This window comes from Lissotriton vulgaris, chromosome 9, assembly GCF_964263255.1.
Source record: "Lissotriton vulgaris chromosome 9, aLisVul1.2, whole genome shotgun sequence".
NCBI classification, from domain to species: domain Eukaryota; kingdom Metazoa; phylum Chordata; class Amphibia; order Caudata; family Salamandridae; genus Lissotriton; species Lissotriton vulgaris.
In genome coordinates, this window is record NC_141697.1 from 1,141,294,821 (window position 1) to 1,141,320,282 (window position 25,462).

At 43.1% G+C, this 25,462-nt stretch overlaps 1 protein-coding gene across 4 annotated transcripts in view; it reads right to left on the reverse strand.

Moving 5' to 3' along the window:
• PRKCD (protein kinase C delta) overlaps window positions 1–25,462 on the reverse strand; it is a 450,985-nt gene that overhangs the window by 307,490 nt on the left and 118,033 nt on the right. For all 4 annotated transcript variants that reach the window (XM_086939184.1, XM_086939183.1, XM_086939182.1 and 1 more), the window contains exon 2: window positions 11,922–12,049. The gene's annotated coding sequence lies outside the window, so the exon portion shown is untranslated. The remainder of the gene's footprint in view (window positions 1–11,921; window positions 12,050–25,462) is intronic.

The following is a 25,462-nucleotide window of genomic DNA, read 5'->3' on the forward strand; positions in this document are numbered from 1 at the left end:
AGCAACAAGTGAGGAAATACAGAGGTTGGGCAGGAATAGAGCAATAACGGCAAGGGCGGTAGGGGAGGGGGTGTTCTGGTGCATACTAAGTAACTGCATCAATTGGAGGGAGGGTGACCGATGTAAAAGCAACAGCGGCAAAGGGAAGAGGGTGCAGAAAAAGCAATAGCGACAAATAGGGGAGGGAAGAGGTGGGTGAGTCGACACTAACCAACAGCTGCAATGGAGGGAGGGTGGGCGGAGAATTGCAACAGTAGCAACAGGGTACTGGTGGGGGGAAAAAATCTACGACAGCAATGGAAATAGGATTAGTGAGAGTGAGCAACATCCTAGATCCACCCATGTAATCTTTTTTAGTGAATCCCCAATTTAAGAGAAATAGAACAGGTGGAGTCATGTTCTCAGTGACTGCCTCTCATGCCTGGAACTCCTGCCTTTGTAATTCAGGACCACCTCAAATCATGTGAAGTTCAGACAGATGTTGATGGCTTGGCTATTTAAGCAAGCTTATTAACCCCTTCCATGCTCATGACGAACCCCAGCCGTCATGCACTACGGTGCTCGTGTGCTGATGACGGCTGGGGTTCGTCACAGCCCGCCCCTGTTCCTGCTGTTTACAGCACACCAGGGGAATCGCGGCCGCATCGAAGGGGTTAACAAGTATCCTTAGTCATGATGGAAAGTTACCTAGCGCCAACAACCTGTCCGGTGTAGGAGCGCTTTACAAACTAAAGTAACATAACAACATAAAAGTGGGAGGGGAAAACAGCATCAACGGGGTTGGGAAACTACAACGGCGAGGGAGATGAACATGGAGCAAGGGATAGAAGCACATGGGGTGGAGCGGGCGGAGGACGAAACACAGAGGGAGTTAGGACATGGAGAAGGACTCAAGCAAGACAAGAGCGTGGAGTGTGGAAGAGAGATACAGCAGAACACTGGAAAGGAAACAACTTGGAGTGCTGGGGTGGGAAGAGAAGTACACAAGCTGGAAAATGTATGCTCTCTCATGGGGGACTTCACGGTAATGAAAAGAAACGGTCACTGGTGGAAGCACAGAAGGAGCCAATAAAAGAGATGGTATTAGGCTATGCTTCTGGGAGGATACACATAAGCTGAACAAGCTAAAACAAATAAAGCAAGCAAATAAAAACAAAGCAAATGTGAGTGACCAAACACAAAGCAAGTAAGCAATGAGTGGAATCCATTGCTAGGTAAGCTTTCAGCATATCCACAATATTTCCCTACAACCAGACAGCTCATCTGTCTGATAGGCTTTGAAATAAAAACGCTGTTATGGAATGGTCAATCCCTGTGTGCATGCATGCATCAACACGCATGAGCACACCTATCAAATGAAGCAGACAACATATTCTTTTATTCAGTGATACAAGAGGGCAGATGACACTTAGAACAATTCATTGTTAAAAGTACAGTTTTATAGAAATGAAATTGATTTCAGTAGCGGAAGAACCCGGCAGCAAATTACAGCTGTTGGGTCCTAAGCAAAATATATAAGTGAAAAAATACTTAAGGACCACAAGGGAATGGATATGCAGAGAAGGAGCGGCTTATGGAGCAGATGGAAGCAAAGCAACAGGCAGTGGGTGGGTGGGTGGGTGTAAGGGAGCAAAGAAAGCATGAGACAATGGAATGATACAGGTCACCCAATCAAAAGTACAGTAAAGAGGCTATGCTCCAGGGAATGGACAAGCACCAGAAGAGGTAGAAAAGCTATTTAATAAGACGCAAGCAAACAAGAGTTACAAAAAAAGCCAACCAATAACAAGCAATGGGCGAGCTCTTAGCCCACTACGTTTTTGAATGATCCACAAGTGACCTAAAAGCGCTCTTCAATGTGTAATGTAATGCAGGGTGGATTTGTAGAGCACTGCTGGTCACCTATGAGGGTATCCAGGCACTGAAATTTTCTGAATTTGCACATATTTCTTGCAAAGGTAACACTAGCTACTTTAGGAATAAGATGGTGGTATTAGAGAGCTCTAGTGTAGTGTAGCTCCTATAATCCCAATAGGCTCTGCGCATTGGAATAATTTACACTATAGATTTGACATAGGACTGGGGTCAGTATGTCTCTATCGAGTATACTAAACTTAATTGTGTGTGTCAGCTAACTCAGAGGTCACTAGAAACTTTCTCGAGTAAACAAGAAGGAACTAGTCTCCGACAAACGCATAAACATGACAACTTTGTTTCCCCTAGAACCGGAACAATATCTTCAGAGTCGTGGAAACAATAGAGAACTATTTCACTCAGTCAATCGTCCATGCTTCGTTTCAACAGAGTTGCACAGAAATAGAGAGACGGGCGTTTCAATAAAAGGTTTAATGAACAGTCGTCTTTCTCATGCAAGAGAGGTGAAATGCTACAATCGTTAGACAGAATGAGAAATATAATTTGTACAGCGCAAACAGTAATATAAAATAATACTGTAATAGCATTGTCTGTTCTATGACATGTATAAAACTACATACATAAATAACACAGGCTAAAATACTCAACTGGTGCTTCTAAAATATACCTACTTCAGTGTACCTAACCTAGGTCTAGTACGAGGGAGAAGTAGGTGTTTGTCTTTAGCATAGGTTTAATTTTGCCAAGAATTGCCAAAGGTTTCACTAGGTTCTAATCAGCTCCATACCTTAGAATGAGAGAGGTTGGTATCTCTGTCTATGGACTCTATTTCCCAACACCCCGCAAGGGGAGTCAGAAACACTGGGGCTGGATTCTCAGCAGGAGGATGACAGCTTCTGGTCAGTGCGTCAGCTGGAAAGTTGGCTTCCTTCGGCACTTGCTGTATCCAGCTGCGTCGTGCAAGTAGGTAGTCAAACTCCACCGAACCACACCGTGCTTTGCCATGGCAAGTGAAGGTATATTTATACCTTGAAGGTGTTTAGGAATGCCAGCTTTGACGTAAAGTTGGGCATATAAACGTCATGAATGAACCCCTAAGGAATAGTTGTTCATGCATAATAAATGAGTTCTTGGAAAAATCAATATCCAAGCAAGGGGAAGTCCCTAACTGATTAAGAGTCTGGTTTTCCAAGAAATCGTGGTGACGTAGATGAACGGATAGAAGTAACCATGCCTGTATTTGGGTAGCATGGGCTATGCCTAAATAAGGGCTGGATTTCCATGCCTATATAAGGGCTGGATTTCTATCCCCATCTAAGGGCAATGTGAAATGTACCTATACAAGGGCATGAATCGGGAAAATCCATACGGAATCTAAATCGACATACAACACTAGAAGGTCTAACATTATTCTCCTGTAGAAAAAGCTAATGAAATTGTCACGATTCGGTATAGCATTTTTCAACACGCCTCCGATGCATCAGAACCTCAAATCTATAAAATAGTTCTATAGAATGTAATAGTCGCTAAAAACACAAGTGCAGGCCACAATCCACACCTCAGTGCTCAGTTCTGACAATTCTTGTCGCAACATGCTCTTCACTCCCCTCCTTCTGTTCCAACCACATGGTCCTCCTGATGCAGGACAGAACATTAGTTTGCTAATAACGATTCCAGGCATTCTTACATCACCCTCTCGCATGACAAAAAGGAACAGCATTCTTCTCCTTTTAGGCTTCGACAGATTTAACCCACCTACTTGTTCTGTGTTTTACATTGTGAAGCAACAAGCGCTTCCTCAAACCGAAAATGTCAAGTTGTTTTGCAATTTCTTGTGAAGCTCTCTGGAGTTTAGGTATCTACAAAAGAAATCTCTTCAGAATAAATGCCAATGCGAATTCCTTGTGTTTTATGCATTTTTGCACTTCACCAAACTTGAATGTCAAACAAAATAGTTGGAATTACATTCCCTTGACAGACAGAATTTTTCAGTGAATCCCAATTTTTAAGGCGAAATACCGTGGTTGCAGCAATACAATTAGCCTGCAGAGTTTAAAAAGTCGATCTAATTATATTGGAGGACTACAGCCCAATTATCTTTGATTGGTACTGTGTAGTTATTTCACGAAGAGAGAACACTGCACTGCTTACATCATTTTCATAAATTGTGATAAGTTTCTAGTGTGTTCTTAAAGTATTAAGTGGATAATTCGAGCTTCCACTTTACACCAAGTGTGATTGTGCACCTCAATGAAAGTATGCATTGTTGTGGCATTTTGTCACAAAATCACCCTTGGCGCAAACAAGGAGGAGGGGGTGTGGCACAGTGGCCAGAGCTGTCGACTTGGGGGCTGGGGATCCGGGTTTGAGTCTCGGCGTTGCTGCAACATCTTGAGATTTTGGGCAAATTACTTCATCTCCTGTGCCCATGGACAGCCCCTGGATACACTCATGGGTGATAGGTTGCACTATATACATCTACAAACTTTAACATCAACAGGAGTGCAAAATCACTTGTAGGAGAACATTTCTCTCGTTCAACAATATTGGAAGAATGAAGACACTTGGTTACAAAAACACATTTAGGGGCATAAAATCAAATTTAGGAGCAGGAATATAGTTCAGCTATGGGGTATCAATCAGTATATTGACAACGAATGTCTCATTATATGTAATGGTGTGCTTTTGTTTGATGTAACCTTCAGTTGGCAGCCAATTAGGGTGCAAAATTAACAGTGGTACAACATGAGCATGGAAATCTTTTGGCAACACGAAAAACATGTATATGTAATGTCGCATGTAGCTGTAAAATTACCATAGTCACAATATCAATAGGAATGAGGAAACTCTTCAAAAAAGCACACAAAAAAAACACGCAAAATCAAATTTAAGTGCTAAATCACCTTTGCTGCTGCATCAATTGGAGAATGCCAAAACTTAAGTGCAAAAACATATCTATGAACAAAACAAATTAAAAAAAAAAAAATCACAGCAATTCCTACTAGAAAACACCCAAACAGGTCCAGAAAAACACTTTAAATGAGCAAATCAGCGAATAAAAGCCCAACACTAAAAGAAACTGTCCCTCAAAGGAAGCCAAAAGCAAGTCTGGGTCTCACCACAAAGCCTGAAACTATATATTGGATACTGACGAAGGCGTACCGCCGAAACGCGTCTATTCTTTGATCTTTTGTGCCAATAAATCAGACATGGATTTAAACCCCCCTGCGTATTATATATATATATATATATATATATATATATATATATATATATATATATATATATATATATATATATATATATATATATATATTCTCTCCACAAGCTGCCCTTAAGGAATGGTCACACAGATAGGGGTTTCTGCACAGCACGCCACAAGCAGCATAGAGCCAGCACGCTGCATCTCCTTAGTAAGCCATACGCGTTTCGAGCAAATGATAGCTCTTGTTCACTGGCCACAGATGAAGAAAGCAGGTGAGTGTTTGAACGTTTTTTTTTTTTATTCAAAAGGAAGTCCCGCCCAATGGGCGTCACCACAGGGCATTCTGGTCTTGGTAGTCCCTACATGGCAGAATCCATCGTTCACTTACGCAATGCGTTGCTCACTCCATCAGTGTAAATATTGTCCCATCAGGAAAGGTTAGTACAACCTGCCGGCAGCCTGCCAAATGACCTTGTGGCTCAGGGCCCCCATCTTCCAAGTAGTGTTCCAAATCACGAGCACCATGGATCCGCACTTGTGCGGCGGGACCATTCGCGGTCGGACTGACCGTATTTATTCTCTCCACAAGCTGCCCTTAAGGAATGGTCACACAGATAGGGGTTTCTGCACAGCACGCCACAAGCAGCATACAGCCAGCACGCTGCATCTCCTTAGTAAGCCATACGCGTTTCGAGCAAATGATAGCTCTTGTTCACTGGCCACAGATGAAGAAAGCAGGTGAGTGTTTGAACGTTTTTTTTTATTCAAAAGGAAGTCCCGCCCAATGGGCGTCACCACAGGGCATTCTGGTCTTGGTAGTCCCTACATGGCAGAATCCATCGTTCACTTACGCAATGCGTTGCTCACTCCATCAGTGTAAATATTGTCCCATCAGGAAAGGTTAGTACAACCTGCCGGCAGCCTGCCAAATGACCTTGTGGCTCAGGCCCCTCATCGTCCAAGTAGTGTTCCAAATCACGAGCACCATGGATCCGCACTTGTGCGGCGGGACCATTCCGCGGTCGGACTGACCGTATTTATTCTCTCCACAAGCTGCCCTTAAGGAATGGTCACACAGATAGGGGTTTCTGCACAGCACGCCACAAGCAGCATACAGCCAGCACGCTGCATCTCCTTAGTAAGCCATACGCGTTTCGAGCAAATGATAGCTCTTGTTCACTGGCCACAGATGAAGAAAGCAGGTGAGTGTTTGAACGTTTTTTTTTTATTCAAAAGGAAGTCCCGCCCAATGGGCGTCACCACAGGGCATTCTGGTCTTGGTAGTCCCTACATGGCAGAATCCATCGTTCACTTACGCAATGCGTTGCTCACTCCATCAGTGTAAATATTGTCCCATCAGGAAAGGTTAGTACAACCTGCCGGCAGCCTGCCAAATGACCTTGTGGCTCAGGCCCCCCATCTTCCAAGTAGTGTTCCAAATCACGAGCACCATGGATCCGCACTTGTGCGGCGGGACCATTCCGCGGTCGGACTGACCGTATTTATTCTCTCCACAAGCTGCCCTTAAGGAATGGTCACACAGATAGGGGTTTCTGCACAGCACGCCACAAGCAGCATACAGCCAGCACGCTGCATCTCCTTAGTAAGCCATACGCGTTTCGAGCAAATGATAGCTCTTGTTCACTGGCCACAGATGAAGAAAGCAGGTGAGTGTTTGAACGTTTTTTTTTATTCAAAAGGAAGTCCCGCCTTGTGGCGTGCTGTGCAGAAACCCCTATCTGTGTGACCATTCCTTAAGGGCAGCTTGTGGAGAGAATAAATACGGACAATATTTACACTGATGGAGTGAGCAACGCATTGCGTAAGTGAACGATGGATTCTGCCATGTAGGGACTACCAAGACCAGAATGCCCTGTGGTGACGCCCATTGGGCGGGACTTCCTTTTGAATAAAAAAAACGTTCAAACACTCACCTGCTTTCTTCATCTGTGGCCAGTGAACAAGAGCTATCATTTGCTCGAAACGCGTATGGCTTACTAAGGCTCCCCTGAAAGCCGAACCAGCAGTGAGCGCGCCTTTGGTGACCATTTGTGAGGAACTAAATGTGTACAGGCAGCGCCCGGAGTCTTTCCACACTTGCGGAGCAGGCGGGGAGATACCAATCTCCTGCGGGACGCATCAAGCGTTTTTGAAGACAAAGGAAACCGGAGGGCTCCGACTTCAATCCCGCAAACGAAGCTCGAAGTGAAGGACTACCACATGTCCGCATGAGAAAGAAACTCCGATGCGGCCCGAGAAACAAAATGCCAGGAGGGCGCAGAAGTATTCTAATATGAACATAAAAAGCCGAATTTCCACATGACTTGGAAAAGGGACTACAATTCCCAACATGCCCAGCATCAATCTAGAGGCACGGCGGAAACAAGGCAAGTGAGGAGTCCTTGCCACCTGATGAAAACAGAAGTTGGAAACGCGTAGTGGCATGTCATGGACTCAGAGCCTACTGCAGAGAATAAAAGACATGATTTGAAACGCTTCTGGGTGTTCGGCGTATTCTCATTGTTCACATATAACCACAGGGGTGTGGTCACTCCCCTGAAAGCCGAACCAGCAGTGAGCGCGCCTTTGGTGACCATTTGTGAGGAAATATATATATATATATATATATATATATATATATATATATATATATATATATATATATATATCAAACGACTGCAATCTCCCGAGCTCCGACCACAGCGACCCAGGAAATCACGCGGATCCAGTATATATATATATATATATATATAAATAAATATAATGCAGCTCTCATGGCCCTTCTCCATTGTAATTAATCAAGTTCATCCGACGGGTTTCAAGGCCATCAACCCCTCTTCTTCTTGGGATTACACACAAAGAATGCCGTTTTCACCTTCTAATTCAAATTTCTTTTTGTTCGAATTTCTCCTCCCTCAGTGGGCGTGGCTGTAGATATAGATAGCGAGCTCTGTAAACATCCTTTCGGTTTTTATGATCTATGCAGCTCCAGTAAACATTGCTTTTAAGATCTGGATTGCCCCTTGAGGAAGTGTGGCTGCTATTCTCTCAACGTTATGTGCTGTTTTTGTATTACTATACTCTTTTTTTTTTCAATTCCATTACACACTTTCAAACCATTTTGCTGAATAACGAGATCAAACGTAGAATTGTGCTGTCCAAGGGCAGCGCCTGCCCTAGTATCTTTTGTGACACAGCCCTGTAATGGGAGATGGCTGAGCCGTACTGATGGAAACCGATTTAGAGCTCTGTTCTCAAATGCGTGGGGGTTTCTTTGTGGGTGAGGGGGAGGTTCCGTGCCGCATGTCGCCGTAGGACCATCGTGGCCAGTATTGCGATTGTGAATGCTGGACAACAATCACGGCTGACTTTTGTTGTTTGCATGCCCCGCCTACAGCCCATAGCAGAAACTGCACATACAGCACGCGCTAATGAACACGGACACTGGTCGGCTAGGCGAGGCACTTTCAGTGGATGAAGCAAACGCCTCCGAACACCGAAATATCCCGCTGACCCAGATTATCACTGGGATTGCCAGTTCTCGCTCAACAAGGGAGTTCTTTTCCTTGTGCTTGGAGCCATGGTGTTCACCCAGATGAAAATCAAAACGCGAATCTGTGCACTGCGGAAGATGAAATGCTTCCCCTGTCAGTTCACACAGACTATTAAATTCTCTCAGTCCAGCACCAGTGCATTGATGACTGCTTCTTTCTTTGATCAAGGTAAGGGAAAAACACTGTCTTAACGGTGAGTTCGAGAGTTTCAGATGCTTAAAAACAAGCACCCGACAAGCACCTGACTTCCTGTTGTCATAAAAGGTTCCTTACCTTCTTTATGGGGCCATCTAGACCCATAAAGAAGATAAGAGACCTTTTACTTCAGAAGTAAGTCAAGGAGCCCCGTCTGAAAAGGACGGGCTAAAAGAGAAAAAAGAACGTCACTAGGACCTCTTAGGCCAGCTAATGGAGAAGAGGGGTGGGGCTTAACCCTCGCTAGTGAAGTACTCCTAAAAACATAAAATCTTGCGAGCTCGACTGCGCATGTGTGCAGTATGCCACACAAGACCTAAAAACCCAGGAACCGAGATAGAAAAAGAAAAGATGGAATAAAGACCGCCAAAGTGAGCATGTAAGTAAGACAGGAAATGTTCATAGGCACTAAAACACACAAGCAAACATAAGAAAGAAAAGCTTACTTGATGTACGATCCGAGTAAATGAACCATAACCCTTCTCCTGATTTTTTTCAACATAATCATATATTTAGTATTATTTATTTAGCACATAAATATTGTGTTGAAACATTCTATTTGACAAACATAGTCCATGTACTTTCATATGGAGATTAAACTTCAAGTCATTGTGTAGCACTCAGAATGTGTTCTTTTACCGCCTTCCTTTCACGGTGCCCTTTGTAATTACCAAAATGTACTGAAGCATTGCCATGAAAGAACTTCAACAAGGCAGTTACAACAACTAATGCCAGTGAGAGCTCGAATCCTCGCAGCTGATCAAAGTAGTGAATGACATGGTGGTAAAGTGGTGGCTGAAGGGGGGAATTCATAAAGCCTTTGTTCAAAACAAAACATATTGGCCTGGCCTGAAAATGTAATTTCAAGTTGGGCACATCTTTTTTTTGCGGTTTTATACAGCGGTAATTCGAATCTAAGCGATTTACACGAGCTCCAGTTGCGTTACAGACGGATACATTCATTTTTGGTAGTCACAGGAGAGCCGACACCGAGGCTCGAACCGGACTCTCCAGCTCCAAGGTCGGCAGCTCTGGTCATTAGGCCACAACCTGTCCTTTCATTTGGCTAGGATTCCATTATTAAAACAGACGTATCTTACCAGTACTACTACATTAGGGCTGCTGGTTTGAAATCCATCTAATATTAGTGGAGTTGCCTGGGGAAGGGAGGATTGCACATTATTACACTTTAAGATTGCTACGAGATGTGTGAGATGCCCAGGTGTGAAGAAACACGTGGAACTCGGGAGAAAAGTAACATTTTAGGACATAAAACAAACTAACAATAGGCGGATGTCTCAGTTTCAACTCTTCTAAAACAGAGGTGCAACTCCACGTCCTGTTCATAGTCACTCCCAGAGCCAGGTATGTAATTTGAGTTACTTCCTCTCAGTGCTAACTGACACAGGATGAAGCGTAGCAAAGTCAATTTAAGGCCTGCAAACCTCGGAGTTCAATAAAAAGAGTACCACCCTGTTTGGAAATAGTGAAACCACTTATTTACCGCACAACATGGCAAAACCACTTAAGGAAACTGTACAAAATAAAATTAGCAATTTTTTATAGGGGCATGGAGGGAATATGTGTCTATGATTATCTGTCATTCCTACCGTCAGACCTTCTGCAACCGTGATTGGTAACAGGGCTCAATACACCGCATGCAGGGTGGATTAAATATCGGCCCGGGCATGTAAAAAAGGTAGCCCACATTTGCATATTGCCTTTCCGCAAAACACTGTTTCAGTGACGTTTTTATAAAAAAGAAGGGAGGGTCTTCTTGGACAGAGGCATGTTTTCTTAACTTTACTTAGATTTTAAAAAATGCACGGATTAGTTCACACCGGTGAAACACAACTGAAAACAAGTGAGGCAACTTCTGCTCAGGCCCCCTGCCTACATGAATTGGCCGCCCTGCGAGAGAAAGGAAGTGACACCTTTGCCCATTGAAGAAAGGGAGTTATTGGACGCCCATCTGCCACCAGAAAGGCTATTCAGGCACCCACTGGGCCATTGGCGGCATCCAGACAACATATCACAGCCCAAATCATCCCCCTCCCCCCCCCCCACAGGCTGCCCAAAAAGCGCAGCCCACAGCTGGAACTCTGATACCGCCCCTCGGCCATTGCCCGAGTGCCCGCTTTACCAATCCGACCCTGACTGCATCCACCTTACCTCACACAGATCATGTGGGCCAGTGTAAATGAGCAGCGGCGGCTGGCAACTAGGAAGAATGAAGGGGAGGGAAAATGAATGGTGAGTGGGTGCATGCATGCAAGGTGATGGCAACTGTAAAAAACAAATGGCTACTTACCCTGCTTGATGTACGACGTCCTCGCTCCGGTCGGTGTTCTGCTTTGTCTCCTCCAGGTTCCATGGGCTCCACCAAATTACCCTAACCAATCCTGGTGCTGCTCTCTAGCTGGTAACCAGCATGAGAGGAGCAACAGGATTGGAGTCTAAAACAGCAGGGTTATAGAGGTTTAAAATGTGCATGTCTGGCTGGCCGTCGCAAGACGGTCGGCCAAAGAGACATGCAATTTTTTCAAACTAATGCACAGGTAGCCCACCCTTGCTCGCTGCTGCTGCCACTCAGCAAGCCCAGCCCCGTCCTGACACAGGCTTTTCTGGGGGCATTTCAGTGGGACGAAGCTCCTCCGCTCTAATGGAGGAGCCACCCTGTAAACGAAGTGTCCCAGTGCGAGAGTAAAAATCACAGCCCACTCGAGTAAGTACTAAAAGGTTTGGTGTAAAAAGGTCTCTAAACTAGCAAGACTGCATAAGTTCCTAGTAGACTGTGTGCTCTGCACCTCTGTAAATGCCAAGGACTGTGGAGTAACCAGATTCTCTTGGCATGAATGCAGAAAAGGCTGGGTGCAGCACGTCAATTCGGAAAACCTCAGTTTAACAGAACCATAAAACCACAGCAACAGGAAAACAGGGCACACTAATGTATATTAATAAAACCAATGTTCACCTACACACAAATTACAAACTAAGTAAGCTACAAAATGTAATTACCAGGAAATAGCAAGTATTAACATTTTAAAACGCAGTACATTTTTAGGGTGCTCACATTGAAGCACAGCACTGACCTGTCAGAATCGCATGTTTCCACTGCCTCCAATGACATAAAAAGCTGAGTTTCGAGATGAAAAAATCCAATCTCTTCTTCGGTTTCTTACATGTATCGCCACCTCCGCCGCACGAAATGGAATAAGGCCTGTGAATAAGAAACAACATTAAAATACGTCAGATATGAATATTTGAAATCCAATTGTCTTTGCAGGGAGTCTGCATGCAACAGCAATTTCAAAACTTTTTTTTGTTTTACATTTTTAACTTTTTTCTTTTAAAACATTTGACCACTTTGTGCATCTTTCTGCACCATGCCATGGCCTCTTCATCCACAATTATCACGGGGAGATGTACAGTCGAATGCTACAGTGTTGGGTAGTAATTTGCTAAATTCCCATTAGCTTTAAACGACTTTTACTATAAAAGGGTTATCTCGTGAATGATGTCACATTGTGTTTAGCAATCCAATCTGACTTCAGCAAACAAAGCCTTATATTTTTCAATGGATGGCCCCTTCAATTGCCAGACTGCACGTTGTGGGTGATAAAGTGGGGTTTTCCACAAAAACAACAACATGACAAACAAAATTTAAGAGAAACTACACAACATGAGTTTATTTGGTCTGATCCCTTTTCTCAGATACCTTTTTTGGGATCAGCCATTTTGAGTCATGCAACGGAGGCACTAAAAATTGTACCTTCTTGGGCATAGTGTAGCTACTGACACAAAATAGGGAATGATGAAAAATCTTATGCCTGAAGAAAAGCCCCTTTGTCAGGCATAGTTAAACTAATCTGCCTTTTCATTTTTCCTGGCTTTAGGACTTTGTGCACTTTAGCCCTGCTAACCAATAGTAAAGTACCTGTGCTGGACCCTTAACCAGGGTTAAATTGGGTTTCCTGATTGGAACATTTAACTTGCCTGGAAGTAAGTCCCTAATATATGGTGTAAAAAGTGAGTCTCAGGTCAGGAAGTTAAATTCCACTTGTGGACCACAGCACCTATTGTGCCACCCAAACAGGACTTCAGGCCTACCCGGTGCATTCTGACTGTTGCAGTGTAAACCTGTAGTGGGAAGTATTAAAGTAACCCTTTTTGATAGGTAAAAATCAATCTTTAATTATTAGTAAGTCAACCTTGTGACGGCCTTATTCCCCACAAGGCAAGGTGCATGTTATTTGGAAGTGGGATATGTAGAAAATTAATACTACTGTGTCACTATAGTGACAAGACCCAAAAAGCTATTTTCAATGTAGCATGCCTAGCGACCTATGTAGAAAAACAGAGTACAGATTGAAAACTAATATTGTATCTCAGGAATGAGATTAGCAAAAAAAAAATTTCAAAAAGCTATTAAAAACCCAATTCAATGGTGAAGTAGGATTTTTAATAAATATTTTAAAAAGTAACTTTTAGAAAGATACTCTTTACCTGCCTGAACAGTCAGAATGCTAATTAGCATAAACGTCTGTCAGCTCCCAGCCTTAGCTCATTCTTGAATAGATGTGAAACAGGTGTGAAGTTCCAGGAGCAAACAACATGCAGACCTAAATGGGCAGAGATAACTCCTCACTGGACCAGTCAGTTGACTCACATGTAACATTTGGGGCACACTTGAAAGGTAAAACGCAGAATGTCAAGACAAATCCTGTAGCTACAATGTCTGATTGCTGGAGGACACTGCTTTTGTCCTTTGAGCCTTATGTCTCTGGGTTAGTTGTGGGAACAATGCCTGCTTCAAACCAGATTTTAGCGCTAGATGTGGGAGGACACCGATTACCATAGTGTGTTTGAGTGTGTGTACATGTGTACACACGCAAGTTTAGTGTGGCCAAAACTTTTCACCATCTCCAAAATGCCCTGATGTATGGCATTTTGTGCCTGTTTCCAGTAAGATAAACAGAAACTAATGAAAAAGTGGCTAGAGTTGGACCCAGGAACTTTTACCCCATTGGTTAGGACAGCCCCAAAAGTCACCCTCACCCACTAACCCGTGCCAGGTATAAATGCAACCCTTTGGCACCCACTTCAGAAACTTGGTGGACCTGCGACAGATCAGAACACAATTAGACTTGTGACCCGATAGGCGTACTGAAAGACTGAACCTGAACCCTTGTACCTAGGACAGAGATGTGGACTCCAGGGGTCAGTTGGCAGACAACCTGTGTAGCTACAAGGAGACATACTGCAAGAGGTAATTTCCTGAAGTACCCAGCTGACCAGTGGTACCTTGACCTAGACTGGACCCTACTGTAGCAGTGGCATAACAAAAGCCCACGCGGTGCGGGGGGGGTGGGGGGGGCAAAGCTCTGGGGCCCCCCTTCAACACTCTCAGGCCACTAGCCTGAGAATTCCAGACTGGGATGGGACCATGGGGGGCCCCCTGCATGTACTTTGTAGGGGGGCACCTCAGGTTTTGTTACACCGCTATGCTGTAAGCCTCTGCTTGACACTGTGAGTCTCTATATGCCCTCCATGAGGTCTTGAGGGGCTTTAGAAGTGTACTCCTGCTCTGATTGAGATGTAAAGGATTAAGTCAGAAGGCAAATCTTTGACTGAGACAAACCTGGTTGATGTGTCCAATACATGCTCCATCACAGTCAGTCTGAAATTGCACCTAGGTCCCAGTATTCAGCAAGCATAGACTATCAATGGTGATTTGGGCGTTAATTTCCCTTAAATCTTTTAAAAAAATGTAACTCTGGTTTCCCTTGTTGATATTTTTCTCATTATTTTGTCAATTTGTTTATTACATTTTCTTTTTCAATTATTTAAATTCTATTTGGGATTTTTATTCTTTGGCAGTTTGGCTTTGTTACTGTTTTGGTAATGCATAAATACGTTACAAATTGTCTTAAGTTAAGCTTGTCTGCTCTATGCCACAGCTACCATAGTGGTTGAGCTGAAGTTAATTTGGTTTCACCTTTGAGGGTTCAACACCGAGCTGTGTTTAGATCATGCCTTGAGGTGGGTATTCATCCACTCCAAATAATAACAAAATGTCATACATCATGTAATTAGGATATGGTCTAGTGCACAAAAGGTTTGGCCCACCCAGAGATGGCGGCCCATAATAGCAGGACCGAAGGTATGCCAGGTACAAAACTAGAATAAACCTGGCATTTGGCATAGACTATAGATGCTCACACCCAGTGAAAGATGATTTCATTAACACTCTTCGTTATTTAATTGTGCTCGTAAGAGAAAGGAAGTTAACATTATTAGAAGTTAAAGTCTGAACATTGTCACCTCTCAACTAAAATACCCATCGACTCCTCGTTCTCTGACATTATTATTTAATTTTTGTAGAAAGGAATTTAACGAGCACTGAATACTATTTAATACCTATTGGCAAAAGGACCATTAAAAGCAGTATTTGAACATCCTGCTGGAAAATTAAGTCGAAGACTGCTATGAGTATAAACAGGATTCAAATATTTCTCACCTTTCGGGAAGGGCCACTGAAATTATAGGATTTTGCAGTCACCTTGTTTGTTTTTGCATTTACCGTACTAGCCACCTAATCCACCACGTGCTGCATAATTTGAAGATAAAAAAAAATGTAAAGATCGAATGCATTAAAAAAAGGAATGCAGACACATTCGATGGGTAACTGGCCACCTTTCTGGTGACAATTGCTGTATTCTTGTATGAAACTGGTGCCAGTGAGGGGAACCTTTTGCCTATCCGGTACTAATGGGTGTTAAATTGAGAAAATGGTAAAACACTGCTGTCACAGAACGCCGCATAATTTGCCTTTTCTTGTTGCATAATTATATTCCACCCTGTTGCATAATTTGCACCCTTTGTTGGCACGTAATTCCAGGGGTTCCTTCTTGTGAAGAGATACCCTATTCATTAGAACAAAAAGTAATGTGTTCTTTATGTATTTGTAACTGATTCCATGTAGAATGCTTGATAACATGTAACGGAACTGGTGCTATGTAAAGCGCTCTGATAACCTAATCGGTTCAAGTTCGCGCTATATAAAACTCTAAAAATAAAAATAAAAATAAAAAATTGTAGGCGCCGAACACGGGGTTTAATTCCTCGGAATAGACTGAATAAGTGAATGTCTAGGAAACAGAACTCTATGGTAATTAGTTCTTATGTAAAAGCATCACTGGAGCGTTGTAAGTGTTATGAGGGTACTCACTAGCTGTGTCAGACTCCAAAACGTGAACAAACTTTTGCAGACAGTTTCGAGATGAATACACATAAAAACACAAGCAGGACCTGGGCGAGGCGTCTTTGCCTTTGTGATGACACCAAATGACTCATTGAGCGCAAATCTAACAATCTTTGTGGTTATTAAGGTATTTGCTTTACATGGTGCACGGTCTGGCACACTGTAGGCTTTGCATTGACAGATGCATGAGTGAATATAGCCAGATTTTAGTGTCATTAAACTGAAATATATTTAATGTGCATTACAAGCACAGAGCACACATGGTACTCTCATACCAGTCTTCGTTCATAAATCCAAATATTATGTTATCAGTCATCAACATAATCTAATAACGCAAATCTCTGCCCCACTATCTTTTATTATAACTAGGCAAATTTGTATAATTTGCAGATTCACGTTTACAGCGTTTAAAACAAGCATTTGTAATGCACTAAATCTCGCATTTATGAGAGTTTGACCTATTGGCATTGTAAATTACCAGGCCTTTTATTTATGTGTTGTTTTAAAAACCGATAAATAAAAGGAATTGACACGTTCAATGCCAATAGCTTAAAATCTTGCAAATACGAGACCTATTGCATTGCAAATTCGTGCTAGAATTTTTTTTTTTAAGCATTAGGAGTGTGTGTCCTGCCTGCAACCGCAAGCAGGATAAAACTATTTGAGAAAATAGGGCTTAGAGGCTGTAATTAAAGCCTACAGAGGAACAACACAACAGGAGGTGTCGCCATGGGAAGTTACAAAATGAGACAAGGCAGTACTAAGGAGGGACTACAGTGGACAATGACACAAGCCAATGAAAAATGTGGGCGGAGAGAGGACGGAGCTTCAAGTCTCTACCTCAATTCAGCATGCCTCGCAGAGCAGCGCATGGCTTGACCTAAGAAGTCCAAACAGGAATAGTCACCGTTCTGGCCTCAAGGCAAATTAATTTATCACGTATAAATAACAAAAAACACATATGTAAATCATGTTTACCATCAGCATTACATCTAGCATTGTAACAAACAATAACATATCCTTCCATAAAACTAATCTGTTTAGGATTTAGGTACATATTGACATTTCCTCATTCACTGATGATTAAACAGCGCTGTAAACCAGTGAAGACAGCACAAGCCACATTATCATTGCCCCTGTAACGACCTGCAGGTCCTCTTTCCTCACAGTCTCTTTAATTCAGTATTGAAGCACTGAACTGGGCAGCAGAAGTGGACAACTGGGTCTGTTCTCTGTGCCCTTTTCCCTACTTGCAATAATGATTCCAGATTTGTAAAGCGCAAACTTATCACCCCTAAGGGTATCCAGTCGCTGTTTGCCCTCAGGGAGATCAAGTGAGCTATTGCCCTGAGCCACATGATGCTAAGGTGCTGCCGGGGATCGAACTGTAAGCCCTGCACTCAAGACTCAGCAGCAGTCCTCGTTTAATCCGTTTCCCTCACATTCTCAGGCCTACCTATGGCTGGTGACAAATTAAAGCTACTGTTGAAGGAATGCTATTAACCCCTTCTATGCTCATGACGGAGCGGCTCCGTCATGAGCCTCTGTTGAGCTGTGCTCATGACGGAGTGGTTCCATCATGGCCCGCTCTGCGCGCCTGTGCGGCGCGAATTCCGCACCTGCGCTGGACGTTCCAATGAGCGGGCGGGGCCATGACGAAACCGCTCCGTCATGAGCACAGCTCAACCGCGGCTCGTGACGGAGCGGCTCAGTCACGAGCATGCGAGCGCCGCTCGGCCCCCCCGCCCCCTTAGCGCTGCGGCGGAATTCCCTCCGCAGCGAAGGGGTTAAGGCCGAAGCCAATAGGTTTTCAACTGCACTGCAGCGTGGACAAAAGCAATAACAAAAATGCCTCCTGCGGTACAAAACTTTTGAAACAAAGAATTCCTTTGCATTACATATTAATATATGTTGAATACAACATGTTTGAAATTAAAGAGACGGGCCACTAATGTCAAACCTAAATAAGCATTTGCAAAGTCAATCGGTCTGAAAACATATGCATTTACAAACGCTGTTTAGGCCATTAGAACCTACACTTTTGGCCCACCCATGCCGAGAAGAAAGGAGCAAAAAAGTAATGTATTGGGTATAGAATACTTAAAGTAAATGAATATCTGAATGTGCCAAACAGCCTGATGATTGAGGGTACCTTTAAGGTGCAAACAGTTCTTGGAAGGCGGATTGATACGCTGAATAGCCACTAGCATGTGGTGAGAGTAATAACCCACTGGATGGAGCCAAGGCCATGCTATACATATTTTAAAGCACCATAACAAAATGTCATCAGTATATGCTCTATCAAGCCAGACCTACAAATGGATTTCAAACTTTGTGTCGCACAGAAAAGAGCTTCTTTCAACTGTGTCACTTGGTCAAAGGGATTCCTAGAAAAAAGGTCCAACGTTCAACAAAACTCTGCCTCCAATGTGGCTCTGCAACTACCTATAGCACATTTACATTTAGGGACGACGAGAACGCTGGCGTATGGAGTGCCAGAAGGCCAGTATTGAGAGATTTTTTTATTATGCACCGATGCATTTATGGAAGTCCTAGTTGCATGGTGGCACAGACACTGCCATCTATCGTTGCATCCCTAAGCTGGGATTCAAGTGAGAATGCAGGACTCAAGTGTGCACGTACAAGGGTGTGATGTTATACACATTTCCATAGGTGGAGGGTTGGTGGCCAACACCTCATGCTTGGGAGTCCAATGTGCTAGTCTGAATCACTTTCTGAGTTATCCTAGTCAACCATCCAGCTGGCAGACACCATTTCATTGTACCAGACAAAAAGACAATACTCAGAACACATTTTAATATAGATTTTTTAGACTGGTGGGAGAAGAGCAGGCACTAATAGGAGTTTGTCAGATGTGGGTTTTACCTGGGATCAAAATATGCAATATTCTATCTTACTTCGGGGCCAACCGCAATGGCCCTGTTTATTGGCAAAATGATTCTGCAGCTGAACAGAATCTCCATAGATGTCCGCTTCAACCAAATGGTACTAAGGGTAAATGATAACCATGGAAACCAAGAGCTGCGTGTCCCACAAAAAGCGATAAACCCAAGGCATACAGATGGAAGCCCATTAAAACATTATCAAATCAGAAAGGCCTTCTAATGGTGGGCCTGACTAGAAGGCCACATATTGGGGGTTGTAGTGCAAAGAGAGACACACTGAACCTTAGAGCTGCAAACACAGCCTTTTCTTCTGCCACATGGGACTCCAAAAATATACTGGCCTGTGGTGTCAGTTGGACTCATCCCACTACCGCTTATGCCCTAATGGCACCGATTGAATTTCAACAAGCATTAAAGAGCTACTTGACAGCACCATCAATAAAGAACATATGTATGCAAACTCTTGTTTACGACATAAGCGTTCACAGATCAATAGGAACACTGAGCTCCACCTCATCTTGAAGGTACCTCGAGGACAAGCAGGCAGGTTACCTGTCCAGCAAACTATGCCACAAGATGACAATTTCACTGGTTTCTAAACAGAATGATGCTTTTTCTTAATGCCGAAGTAACTAAGCATTTCCTGCAAGTTGAGAAATGTTTTGGAAATCACCACACAGCGATCCAGAACCCTCAGCTGGGAGCAAAGCCATAGAACATCTTTCAAATAACTTGTTGGAAAAGTAACAGTTCAAAGTAAAAGCAATGTGAATGGGGAAATAGTCCACAGGAAGACTCTCTCATACGGGGCGTGGTTATCACTCGTGCAAGGGTGCAGAATGCCCGGGCACTAGGTAGACTATAACCCAGCTGTGTCCATTATTTACTACCAATCTGGGGTGTATCTTCTATGCCTAAATTGGCAGGGTATGCTCAGACGTGAGTCCCTTGCTCACTTTGCCACTGGATTCAAGATAGCCTGGCTGATGACGGCTCAAATGCCAGAAATCGTTCCCAGGATGCTTGTTTCCAGTCCAGGGAAGACAGGGCTTTGGCGGTTCGGGCTGGACTGTTCCCATGAGGCACAGGGTCAGACTGATTTGCATATGGCCATGTCTGAACTGGGGTGGCGGAGTGAGCTAAAGAATGGTGATGGATTAAACCCTGATCAGTTGACTGGGGGTGAGTGTTTGATTTGCTCAAACGCTCCGTCCATCATCCCCTTTTGTATTACATTGCAGCCCATGGCAGGCACCCTCGCTCGCCTAAAATAAAAGCACTGACTTAGTGGAGGTGGTTGCAAGTGGTGGCCCCAGCACTTTTGGGGACTGGGACTTCTTATCCTTCATCAGAGTTTGGCCCAGAGCAAAAGAGATAAGGGCACAAAGGGGTACAAGAAAGAGAAAGAGTAAACAAAGTAAAGAAAAAATAACCTGAAAGATGGAGACGAACAGACAGGAAAGTGTAGGCGGAAGAAAAATACGGAAGAAAGTGGTTTCAAGACTATGCAGTTTCAGTATTTCGAAATTCCAGTAACCCTGGAAAGCGCAATGGCTAGATCCCAAGAAAAGGCCGGGCCCTGCACTTAAAAAACCCACCAAATATTTAAAAAAATTAAGCATTGTAGTGGGTACGGTCAATCAATACACTTCTTTAAGTTTCAAAAGTAAGTTTATTCAAGAACAGCAATTCTTCGTACAAGTAATCAAAGAAAAACGAATAAAAAGAATAAATAAATAAAGGACATAGGTGAAACATAGTTACATTGGAATTGAAAAGAAGAGCACATTGGGGAATATGCAAATCTAAAGGCAAAGAAAGTCTGGGCCATGTTAAACATAGCATAGAATTAAAGGAAAAACAATATTGTTTGAATATATTCATAAACATTGCTAATACAATATAAAGGAAGTCAAGGAGGCTGAGCAACATCTTGTAGTGAAGGTTGGGAAAGAAAGGGTTTTTCCGCACCACCATCTAAAAATCTAAAATAGAACTTTCTTGGGAGACTGACCTGGGTGTTGATTGGCCCATCTCGTTATGGAACAAAATATGGTTCAAATTAAGGAAATCCTCTAGAGTGGCAAGCAGTACTCAAAAAAAATAAATCTATAACCGACTGCTTATTACACCCGCACATCTACACAGGATTCATACTGCTACTCCAAGTACATGCTGGACTTGCTTTCACGTCATTACCGACTTAAAACGCATGTTATTTACGTGCCGATATGTTTTCAAGTTTTGGGAACAGGTTTGGTCTCAAATTAACACAATTTTCAACACCACAGTTCCTTCGTCCTTTATTATTATTATTTTAGGTAGCTTGTCACCTAATTGGCAGATAAGTCACTCACAACTGCAGATCATTGATTTACTATTAGCAGTTGCCTTTTAACAGATAACAAAGAATTGGAAAGACACCTCCAAACTGTCTTATCTCACCTGGTGGTATACTACTTACCTCAATCACAGATTAGACACGACTCTTGTTTATCCAATCTCGCTCGTCACAAAACTATTACATTTATGGTCTCCTGTCACACAGCAAATACACTTCCATCGCCGTCTTGACTGGAGTCGCAGCAGCACTCAGCAACAAGTTGGAGAGGGAGAGGCTGGCCAGACTGGGAAGGGTCTTTGAACTTGGAGAATCCTTTCATTATGCCCTTAATCCACCATGATGAACGCAAGCTAACACCCGTCAACTTCGATAAACTAAGTCCAGGGTTTAGGTTAAAGGCCTGCCACCACTTTGTGGTAGTCGAGAAGAAGTTTTATCATATTCTCCCTCCTTTGAAACAATGTCCTTACATCGCTCTTGTTTTTTGTAGTTCTATATAACACAAACTCGACCAAAAGGTACTGAAGCATTTAACATAAGCACCAGTTACATTACACAACAACACATTCATTTTCAAGTTTTTTTTAGCAGGGGAAGATTACGTGATTTCACAGGATGTTGAGCGGGCGGGCGCTGAGACCCCAACCTCGTTCCCCAATTCCAAAGTCAAGTGCTCACACACACAGCCACATCTTTTCCCATTCTACTCAATACAGTTTTAAAATGGCTCCTCTGGAAACTAGCTAACTTGTAGTCTAGGCCTTTAACGTTTAATGGCTTTCTGGACCATACCTCGTACTGTGCGCTCAAGTAAACTGTACCCAACAGAATGTGCACCGCAGCATATCTACCCTTCCCCGCTCCTCAGAAGGGTCTGCTCACACAACAAATGAAGGCCACGGTTCCCACAATCCGCACCATGTCAAACACACCATTTGCTTCTGAGCAGTTTGCCGCCTACACGCCAGAGCCGGACCTTGCTCGGATAGTGCCCTGGGCAGACAGGCCTGTGGCGCCCTTGCTGCTGAATATGGGTAGGGGGACATATATATATCTCAACCTCTCCCTCGCTCTAATGCAAGCTTAAGCAATTTTGGACAAGAACGTATATATTAGCTGTTTGTGTGATTCAGTTTCAGAAAATTTAGCATAGTTTAATATTGTTGGGCAGCATACTAGCTTCAGTTAGGTCAAAATGGTTAATAAAATTCAAAAAGGTTCCCAACATCGACCCCTGAAATATTGATTGCTGAGAGCACCAAAAATCCTTTAAGAGAACACTGCGCATAACAGTAAAATGCTGAGCGATTGGCATACTAACCCATGCATGGACTTCTAGAGAGAACGGGATTGGTATTCCCATCAAAATGGCCTTTAGTTGTGCAGACACTCCTTCCCAATAAATGTGTGGCCTATCTCTTAAGACTAATAGCAAGATGGTCGGTTTGATGGTAATTTCACTAAAGTGCGAGCCGGCCAACATGGACGAGCAGGTACCACACTAAGCAGAAGATGGGAATGACGAATGACCAAACCTTTGTTCTTTGGCTGAGCAGTGCCCAAATCAACAAACCATTCAGTGGTCTAGGGCTCCCCACACTCTCTTGCACAGCTATGTGCATTAAAAGGTATTTGATTTGTTAAGCTTTCAATCTACTACTGTTCCATCTGAGGTAGAAGAGGTACACCTGAAGCCTTGAAAGAACCGGCTGCCTTTCCCACCCCTTTAAAATGGTCAGCACTGAATTCATGTACAGCACTCTAATCTAGAAGTTTAGTACTACTCTGCTAAAAAAAAAATAACAAAAACACCTAGCATTGCAGAAACAATTTGGCAAATTGCCCACCAAAAACTGAACGCTGCAATAATACTCAAAAAGCTAGGACTTAAACTAAACCCCTTGACAAGCACCTGGGTCAGTGCTCTATGGGGGCTACGGCCTTCCAGGAGTAGGCCCCTGGAAAAGACAAAATAATTTATTTATTTTTTTAAGTGGGAAGAGCGTACTAGGGGACTCTTTTTTTCGGTCTTCCACTAGCTGAGGCAAATAAGAAATCCAAAATCAGTAGGTCTCCATTGCATTTCCAAGTCCTGACAGAAATAATAACAAAGTCTAGTGTAGTGTAGTGAAGAAACAGAGCAAAAACAATTGTTTTCTGTGTAGGATGTGGCTAGGAGAATTATTAACGGGTGATAATTCAGTGTAATCCTGATATGTTAAATAGTCCCTTATGCATTATGCAAGCAACTCATTAAAAATGGAATGATACAGCAAACAAACAATAGAATGTGGCGAAAGAGTAATACTCCTCTAGGCAAAGGCAAAACCAACTATGTACTTGTTAAAGAATGGATAACAGTAAGTGTTGCAGACAACCGCCGCATCAACCTAGATCTAAAAACAGAAAAAAACTTGTCCGTGCCAGCTGTTTACTTGCCAAAGCTGCAACCAGTAGTGCAGGAATGCTTTTTAGACTAGGGGTGCCAGCCAATAACTCCACCTCCCAAAATGCATAGGAGATATTTTGACAGTGTTTCTTTGAAAATACAAAAATGCCACCAGAAATTGAGATGCAGAGACCATCTTTCTTCATTGGTGCCAAGGGTATGTAATACATATTTTGCATACAGAACTATCAGCCTGCCCACCACACAAGCTAGTACCGATCTCTTTTACTTCATATAGCAAGGCACATGCTCCAACAGTACAAATAGGAAACAGCAGATACAGCACAGTTTGTGCAAGCTTCCACTTGTGTCCTCTCTTTCTGTGTAATCAATATTTAAATGCCACAAGACGATATTTTAGTTCTGATTTTGCCTGACGTAAAACTGGCGTTGACGTAAAACTGGCGTTTAAGGGAAAAATACAAGTTTTATTATTTATGTCAATTACCAGCTAAAAATAATGCATGGCTCATAGAAAAGCAATATCCACGTTATAAATACAAAAAATAATTTTCCTAATGCGAGATGATCCGAGCTAGGTCAAGAATCTCAGGGCTGTGCGGAGCATCAGTGTGACCAAGAGAACCCAGGACTGGTAGGGTGTCCACAGAAATGTAGTGAAATAAAATGATAAACCAGAATTTGTAAAGCGCTCAGCTACCTCCGGAGAGGTGTCCCAGCGCAGGGGACCGTCAGGAAGATTAAGAAAACTATTGCCCAGAGTCACAAGGTGCTGGGCTAACCTGTTGCCGACGATCAAACCGTGAGACCAGTGTTCCGGAGTCAGCCGAACTGGCCACTGCACCACACCGCTTTCCTCGTCTCACTGCACTCACCTGTCCTGGATGCTGAACCCCTGCTGACTGAGCCAGAAGACCCTCAGTGTCTTTCATGATTGTTGAAGCCACATCTGTTAGTCTGGGTGTCAGTTTGATAACCCCATCAATACAATTGGTACAAAAGGTAACACTGTCAATTCCATGGCTGTTCCAGAGAGTAAGCATCAACCTTCAGCATTGAGACACATGGTACCTATGGACGGTGGGATGCTGTAACAGTGACTGGTCTTTTCAGTTAAGACCTCCAATATAACTACCCACTCACAATCAGGACATTTTAATCCCAACTTTTGGAATTATGTATTTAAATACTGCCAATGGATTACAGATAGGAGCATTTTGCATGAGTAAAATGATGGGGCCATTTATGAAAGTAGGCCCTATTTTATATAAATCACTCTACAACACTGTCATGGTTTGCTGCATCCCCATGCACACACAGTTCGAGCACATCTGTTCCCTTCTTGCATCGCTGCCTGAGTTTCTTGCAAGGGGCAATCGCATTCACGTACATTGCTAACCACTCATGCACGCCCATACATCCCTACTATTAGGATATCTGCTTACAAACACCGTTAGATGTAGTGACAAACTTAAGGTAACATAATGAAGGGACATGTCCCGCCACTACTGTTAACATCATAGTCTTCCCACACAACACCCCCTCCACTTATGTTTAATGAACCCGGAAAATTTATTTGCATTTTGCATAAATGTGTGATTATGTAATTGGGTTTAAAATAAAATTAAAAATACACAACCATAGATGAGAACACCACCGTTTACACCGACATGCCTAGGAGACCAAACACTGGCTATTGTGCATCCTAG